This window comes from Lygodium microphyllum, chromosome 30 (assembly GCF_053477565.2).
Source record: "Lygodium microphyllum isolate KBCC chromosome 30, Lygodium_microphyllum_v1.1.10, whole genome shotgun sequence".
Taxonomy (NCBI): domain Eukaryota; kingdom Viridiplantae; phylum Streptophyta; class Polypodiopsida; order Schizaeales; family Lygodiaceae; genus Lygodium; species Lygodium microphyllum.
The window spans coordinates 16,225,631-16,234,418 of NC_141164.1; the positions used below are offsets into that span (position 1 = coordinate 16,225,631).

Below are 8,788 nucleotides of genomic sequence, written 5' to 3' on the forward strand. Positions count from 1 at the left end.
TGTTAAATCGAATTGGAAAGAGTGTCAACTCAGTAGAACGAACGGATTTCAATAAGAGCTTTACACTTTATTAGAAAATTCATTGATGTTGTTTTAATAGTAAAGGACTCCATTTTCAAAATTGGTCGACGTAGCTCCTCTCGTAGTTTCAGCTTAGACTATATAAAATCCCAAGCTGGATCTTCGAGAATCCATAATTTGTTTAAATACTGTAAAAGAGCGGGAATCCAAAGACTGAAAAGAAAGGAAAGGGAGGGATTCGAACCCTCGGTAGACGGAATTCTACATAGCATTTCCAATGCTACACCTTAAACCACTGGGTCACCTTTCCTGTCATGCAGAAATATGCACATAGTGTAGCGATTCAAATAGCAGTGTAACAACAAAATCCAATACTTCTTGTTTGAGGAGGCAAAACAGGGGCGCGAAATTTCATTACAGATAGGCATTTCCCAATTGTTATTGCTATTGACAAGTGGAACCAAAATAAGCCATTGAAACATGGGAAATATCTCGGTTCCAAAAATAAAAGTTTTGACGCTTATTAATTTTTTTCCATGCGTAATTCTTAAAAAAACTTTGGATATTTTCTTCCCATAGGTAAAGACCTACAAATCTAGTACGAAATTCATGGCTTTGTACCTTCGATGATAAATTTCCGCTTTATGCAACGTCCGGAACACTGTTTTTCTATTGTACCCAGAATAATTCAGAAGGGTCTCTTCATCTTGAAAGTGTAGCAAATGATGTGATAGAAAGAGAAAAATCTAGAAATATACAGATTTATTATTTAGTTTTTTTATCCATTTATTAGGAACAAGAAGATTTCTTCTTGCAAAATGCTCGTTGGTTTAATGATCCAGTAATAAGCGTAACAAAGAACAATATCTATGAAAGAATTAAATTAATTATGCCTAGATCTCAAAGAAACTAGGAATTGACAACACAAAGTCTTCGTTACTATTTGAAATACATATCAAACTTTTGTGAAATGGATCCATTATGATTGGGGCAACAAAAACCCATCCCGTTTGTATCTCGAATACCCCTGAAATCATCAGAGACTGTCGGGGTAGCTAATCCCCGCAACACACGAAGCGTCGAAAATGAAGAAATTGTCATAAGATTTCCTAAAGGCATTGGGTACCGTACCTTGCTATTCCACGGGTAGGGTTCTATTGACAAAAAAATTCTTGACAAGAAGGATGGCTAGAGATCGGTATTCTTGGAGATACTAGCCCCTGTTTCTGAAATAGACTGAAGGTAAACTTGGTTCCAAACATTGTTCCCTGGTTGTATATCAAAAGCAGGAGGAGCCGTATGAGATGAAAATCCCAAGTACGGTTTCGTAACAGAGCTCATAACATTATGTAGGCGACCGTAATGGATGTCAGCCCAATCTAAAGGAGAATATGCTGAAGCATTATAAAGCTATTACAGAGCGATGCGTTTAGAGATTGATCCTTATGATCGAAGTTACATACTTTATAATGTGGGGCTTATTCATACAAGTAATGGCAAACACACAAAAGCCTTGGAATATTACTTCCAAGCATTGGAACGAAATCCGTTTTTGCCACAGGCTCTTAATAATATGGATGTGATCTGTCATTACGTGCAATTATCTCTGCTATAGGATCTGTTAGTTCGTAACTATTTTGGCGAAAAAGGCTTTCCACAAGCATATTTCTAAGCAAGAAATATCTCATGCTATGAGATTTATGTCCTTCAAGGCGATCTGGATTTGGGGTGCACGACAAAAGTCTCAAAATACTATGGATAATCGAGTGAATCGAGAAAAGTAGCACCGTAAAGATTCGTTATTGAAAATCTAGGTTGATACAGTAAAATGTGTGGTCTATCCAAGTCAAGGGATTATATAATTGATTTTTGTAAGAAAATCAGTTGTAGAGAAGTGACAGACCACGATGCAGCATCAAGTCCTATAAGGAGAACAAAAAAAATATTCAAACGGATCCTTAGGGTAGAATAGTTAGTTATTGTATAAAGGAACTAGGAGTATGGAAAAAATTCTATTCTGGTTGTACAGAATTAGAAACCACTATTATCAACTGATGTTTATTTCTCCATGACTGGAAGAAAAGACGAATCTTTCACTATTAGTAATCTATCAATCGGTAGGCTTTCATTAAGAGTAACTAAAATAGGCGGAAAGAATTAGTAAAAATACCTTGAGTCGTATGAGATAGGAAACTCTCGAGTCCAGTTCTTAGGGAGAGTCCCCCACAGTAGAAGGTTATCCATCCCGATCGAGGGGAACAGGCCATTCAACAAAGAGATGCAGGAGCTTCAGAGGCTTGGTTCGATCAGGTTGCTGAGTATTTGAAACGAGCAATAGCACTTTCCCTAGGTAATTACATCGAAGCACAAAATTGGTTAAAAATTACAGGTCGCTACTCCGGGGGGGGGGGGGGGGGGGGTAAATAGAGATTGATAATCAACAAGAAGAGTTGAGGCAAACGAATTGGTAAGAATCAAAAACTTTTTTCGTCCCCTATTTGTATTTGGCCCCCTCCCCTATCCATATTTAAACTCTCAAGCTTCTAAAGCAAATAGTTCATTCAACAAGGTCCATGAAGCACTTATGAGCCATGTAATAATAAGATTAAATGCCTGCCACGGATGAATCTTCTATCATAGCCATTCCAGTTTTAAACTCATAGAGGAAAAGGGCATTTTATGTTATAAAAATCCAATCTCTTAGAAGTTTTGTATCTCCTGTCGGTAGGTTGTTGCTATCCTTCGTCCAAAGAGAGGAGAATCTCGATGACTATTCGTTCACCGGAACCAGAAGTCAAGATTATGGTGGAAAAGGATCCCGTAAAAACTTCTTTTGAGAAATGGGCTCAACCGGGGCATTTCTCAAAAACTTTAGCTAAGGGTCCAAGTACGACCACATGGATCTGGAACTGACACGCTGATGCTCATGACTTCGATAGTTACACCAACAATTTGGAGGATATATCCCGTAAAATATTTAGTACTCATTTTGGTCAACTAGCAATTATTATCATTTGGTTAAGTGGTATGTACTTCCACGGAGCTCGTTTCTCGAATTACGAGCTGTGGCTAGATAATCCGACCCACGTAAAGCCTAATGCTCAAGTGGTTTGGTCGATAGTCGATCAGGAAATACTGAACGGAGATGTTGGAGGGGGATTCCAGGGAGTACAGATAACTTCTGGATTCTTTCAGATATGGCGAGCAGCCGAAATAACTAGCGAGTTACAACTGCATTGCACTGCCATAGGCTCCTTAATTTTTGCAGGCTTAATGCTTTTTGCCGGTTGGTTCCACTACCACAAAGCGGCTCCCAAATTATCCTCGTTTCAAGATGTAGAATCGATGCTAAATCATCATTTAGCAGGCTTGTTAGGGCTAGGTTCCTTAGGTTGGGCGGGACATCATGTCTATGTTTCTTTACCCATCAACCAACTCCTAGATGCAGGAGTTGATCTGAAAGAGATAACTCTTCCTCACAAACTTATTCTTAATCGTGATCTTATGACTCAAATATATCCCAGTTTTGCAAAGGGATTGACTCCCTTTTTTGCACTCAACTGGTCAGAATACTTAGATTTTCTAACTTTTCGGGGAGGATTAAATCCAGTCACAGAGGGATTATGGTTGACTGATATGGCGCATCACCACCTAGCCATTGCTGTTCTTTTCCTGGTAGCTGGTCACATGTATAGAACCAATTGGGGTATCGGACACGCAACGAAAGAAATTCTTGAAGCCCACAAGGGTCCTTTTACTAGTGAAGGTCACAAAGGTCTTTACAAAATTTTGACTACCTCGTGGCACGCCCAATTAGCGATCAATCTCGCCATGCTGGGATCCCTAACGATTATAGTGGCTAATCATATGTATGCCATGTCCCCCTTACCCATACCTAGCTACTGATTATGCCATGCAATTATCCCTGTTTAAGCATCACATGTGAATAGGTGGTTTCTTAATAGTCGGTGCAGCCGCACATGTAGCCATTTGCTTGGTAAGGGACTATGATTCGACTAGTCAATATAATAATTTATTAGATCGTGTCATTCGGCACCGTGACACTATAATCTCACACCTCAACTGGGTATGCATATTCCTGGGTTTTCACAGTTTTGGTCTGTATATCCATAATGATACAATGAGCGCCTTGGGTCGTCCCCATGATATGTTCTCGTATACTACTATTCAGTTACAACCCATATTTGCCCAATGGATACAAAACACTCATGCTTTTGCTCCTGGTTCAACTGCACCTAATGCTACTGAGGGTACCAGCCTAACTTGGGGTGGTGGCGAACTAGTAGCGGTGGGTGGTAAAGTTGCTCTATCACCCATTCCATTGGGTACATCAGATTTTTTGGTGCACCACATCCATGCATTTACTATTCACGTTATTGTATTAATTCTATTGAAGGGAGTTTTGTTTGCCCGGAGTTCCCGCCTAATACCCAATAAAGCAAATATTGGTTTCCGCTTTCCCTAAGATGGACCGGGTAGGGGAGGTACCTGCCAGGTGTCCACATGGGATCATGTTTTCCTGGGATTATTCTGGATGTATAACTCCATTTCTGTTGTGATATTCCACTTTAATTGGAAAATGCAATCCGATGTTTGGGGTAATGTAAGTGAGCATGGAGTATTTAATCATATAACCGGGGGAAACTTCGCCCAGAGTTCGACAACAATTAATGGATGGTTGCACGATTTCCTATGGGCACAAGCTTCCCAAGTTATTCAATCATACGGTTCTTCTCTCTCAGCATATGGTATATTATTTTTAGGAGCCCATTTTTTTTGGGCCTTTAGCTTAATATTTCTATTCAATGGGTCGTGGATACTGGCAAGAACTCATTGAATCAATTGTTTGGGCCCATAACAAATTGAGGGTCGCTCTTGTCACACAGCCTAGGGCCTTGAGTATTGTACAAGGACGCGCTCTAGGGGTGGCTCATTACCTCCTGGGTGGAATTGCTACAACATGGGCATTCTTCCTAGCGAGAATCATTGCAGTGGGATAATGGCTAGGAGGATTCGAGAAACACTATGGCATCAAGATTTCCAAAGTTCAGCCAGGGTCTGTCCCAAGACTCAACTACTCGTCATATTTGGTTCAGTATAGCCATTGCGCATGACTTCGAGAGTCACGATGATATTACCAAGGAAAGACTCTACCAAAAAATATTTGCTTCTCATTTTGGTCAATTAGCTATAATTTTTCTTTGGACCTCAGGAAATTTATTCCATGTGGCTTGGCAGGGTAATTTTGAAGCGTGGGTGCAAGACCCATTACATGTAAGACCAATTGCTCATGCTATTCGGGATCCACACTTCGGTCAACCAACTGTAGAAGCTTATACCCAAGGAGGAGCCACGGGTCCGGTAAATATCGCTTATTCTGGCATATACCAGTGGTGGTATACTATCGGTTTCCGCTTTGTTTCTATCAGCGGGTCGATTGCACTTACAACCTAAATGGAAACCAAACCTTTCCTCGTTCAAAAATGCTGAGTCTCACCTCAATCATCATTTATCAGGGATTTTCGGTGTAAGCTCCTTGGCTTGGGTGGGACACTTAATTCATGTAGCTATTCCCGAATCCAGAGGCAGACATGTAAGATGGACGGATTTACTCACTGCATCTCTGCATCCCCAAGGGTTAGGACCATTCTTTTCAGGTCAGTGGAGTATTTACGCACAGAATCCAGATTCCAACGATCATTTATTTAATGGTTCTCAAGGAGCGGGAACCACTATTCTAACATTTCTGGGAGGATTTCATCCACAGACTCAGAGTCTATGGCTGACCGATATTGCTCATCACCACCTAGCTATTGTTGTTGTGTTTATCATAACTGGACACATGTACAGAACAAACTTTGGGATTGGACATAGCATAAAGGAGATCCTGGAGTCACATCTTCCGCCAGGGGGCAGGTTGGGACATGGACATAAAGGACTTTATGATACAGTCAACAATTCACTACATTTTCAGTTAGGACTTGCTCTCACCGCTTTAGGGATCATCACTTCCTTAGTGGCACAACATATGTATTTCTTACTCGCTTATGCTTTTATAGCACAAGATTTTACCACCCAAGCCGCACTTTATACCCATCATCAATATATTGCTGGGTTTATCATGGTAGGGACTTTTGCACATGGGGCCATATTCTTCATTAGGGATTATGATCCAGAACAAAATAAAGACAATGTATTGTCAAGAATGTTGGAGCATAAAGAAGCAATAATATCTCATTTAAGTTGTGCTAGCTTATTTCTAGGTTTCCACACCCTGGGTCTTTACGTACATAATGATGTCATGCTAGCCTTCGGAACTCCAGAAAAACAGATTCTTATTGAGCCCGTTTTTGCACAATGGATACAATTTGCTCACGGCAAAATCTCATATGGTTTTGACGTACTTCTATCTTTGACAGACAGCCCAGCATTAAAAGCTGGTCAGAGCTTATGGTTACCCGGTTGGTTAGATGCTATTAATAATAATAGTTACTCATTATTTTAAGTATTGGACCCGGAGATTTTTTGGTTCACCATGCTATTGCTTTGGGTTTACACACAACCACGTTGATTCTAGTGAAAGGTGCCTTAGATGCGCGTGGTTCCAAACTCATGCCAGATAAGAAAGAGTTTGGTTATAGTTTTCACTGTGATGGGCCAGGTAGGGGAGGTACCTGTGATATATCAGCCTGGGACGCTTTCTACTTAGTCGTTTTCTGGATGCTAAATACCATTGGGTGGGTCACCTTCTACTGGCACTAGAAGCATATCACTCTGTGGCAGGGAAACGTTGCTCAATTTAATGAATCTTCTACATATTTAATGGGCTGGTTGAGAGATTATTTATGGCTAAATTCGTCACAACTTATTAATGGTTACAACCCCTTCGGCATGAACAGTTGATCCGTTTGGGCATGGATGTTTCTTTTTGGTCATCTCGTTTGGGCTACTGGATTCATGTTTCTCATAACTTGGCGAGGATACTGGCAGGAATTGATTGAAACTCTAGCTTGGGCCCGCGAGCGTACACCCCTAGCTAATTTGATACGATGGAAAGATAAACCAGTAGCTCTTTCAATCGTTCAAGCAAGATTAGTGGGATTGGCACATTTTTCTGTAGGTTACGTATTCACCTACGCCGCATTCCTCATTGCATCTACATCCGGTAAATTTGGTTAGATATTTTAAAAAAAAGATAGAGTGTTTCCATTTATGTATACTCGCTATTCTGCCATTGCGTTGAGCTTATCTTTGTTTTGAAAGAATCCAAGGGTAAGCTCAACCCGTCACGTTCACGACTTGAACTTATTCTTAAGAAAAAAAAAGTAGGATAGAAGGGAAAATTATGAATATAGTTGGTTCAATCCAAAATTTTATTTCATTATTTTTTATTCATTAACCATGGAAAAAAAGATTCTTATTGAAAAAGAGAAAAGGAAAGAGAAATTGGTAAAGAAGTATGATTGTGTTTGTCAGTCCATGAAACGGGAGATGAAAAAGAGTTCATCGATACAAAAGAAGTTGGAGATTCTAGAAATGTTGCTGTCCTTTCCGCGTAGCAGTATTCCCACTCGCTTATGTAATGGATGCTCGCTAACCAGACGACCTAGATCGAATTCTCGATATTTTGGTTTATCCAGGCACGTATTGCGTGAAATGGCACATGCTTGTTTGTTACCTGGTTTTAAAAAAACAAGTTGGTGATTAAAGGGTAATCCTTCTTTACACTTCATACAGAGGAAATCCTTGAGGTAATTCAACAAGCCATTAGTCCCCTTCTCTATTTAGTATTTGACTAAGGAATTACTGATGTTCAATGTAATTATTGAAAAAAATGTATAATAATTACATTGAAAAGGGGGTTAGTCACGCGGGGTAGAGCAGCCTGGTAGCTCGCAAGGCTCATAACCTTGAGGTCACGGGTTCAAATCCTATCTCCGCAAAGGAATATGTTCATTCATCTTTGAAATAGTCCAATATGACCCTAATGCCTTCAATCCAATTCTTTTTCTCCGTTGATTCACCAAATTAAAGACCTGTTTCTTAAGAATTTCAAGAAACAATCAAAAAATCCTTTTAAATTAAACCCTTCTATGTACTTCTTTTAGGTTTCCATCTTGTAAATCAAAAGAAAAACGCGAAAATTCGTCAATACTTTTTATGACGCTTAGTTGCTTCCTTTGTCATATCTTCTTCTTATCGTTGGAGACAAGGTTATATATCTTGGAAGAATTGGTGAAACATTCTTTTTGATATTCAATCAAAGAGTTTTCATTAAATTGTGTTTTACAAGGGAGAAAAAAGAATGGGGGGAGCCTTTCAATGAAAGGTTAAATTCAATTAATTGAAGTAGATAGTCTTGCTACAAGTGTTTTCCACTCTACATTTTCAATAATGCATATCTACAAGCCCTTTTAACTCAGTGGTAGAGTAATGCCATGGTAAGGCATAAGACATTGGTTCAAGTCCGATAAAGGGCTAATTGGACATCTACTGGCAGAATTAGATTCCAAGATTAGGTTCGGTTTATTATTTTGTTCCCCCAACCCATCTTTATATATATATATATTTATATTTATATTTATATTATGAATATGTTATATCTATTTTTTTTTAATTGCTATGCACTACAGGCATGACAATACTGCGTTTTTATAGATATCAATTCAACTTCTTTTTTTTTATAATCAACAGAATATGATTAATATCATAATTTAAAATTAATGACAAGGGTGGACTGGCAGGT

The 8,788-nt window shown here is 39.2% G+C and overlaps 2 non-coding genes across 2 annotated transcripts; one reads left to right on the top strand and one right to left on the bottom strand.

The window, feature by feature from the left end:
* Positions 1-244: 244 nt before the first annotated feature.
* TRNAS-GGA (transfer RNA serine (anticodon GGA)) lies at positions 245-331 on the bottom strand. The gene has a single exon. It is a non-coding gene; the product is annotated as a tRNA-Ser (tRNA).
* Positions 332-8,450: 8,119 nt separating this feature from the next.
* On the top strand, positions 8,451-8,522 carry TRNAT-GGU (transfer RNA threonine (anticodon GGU)). Its single transcript has one exon. It is a non-coding gene; the product is annotated as a tRNA-Thr (tRNA).
* Positions 8,523-8,788: the final 266 nt, after the last annotated feature.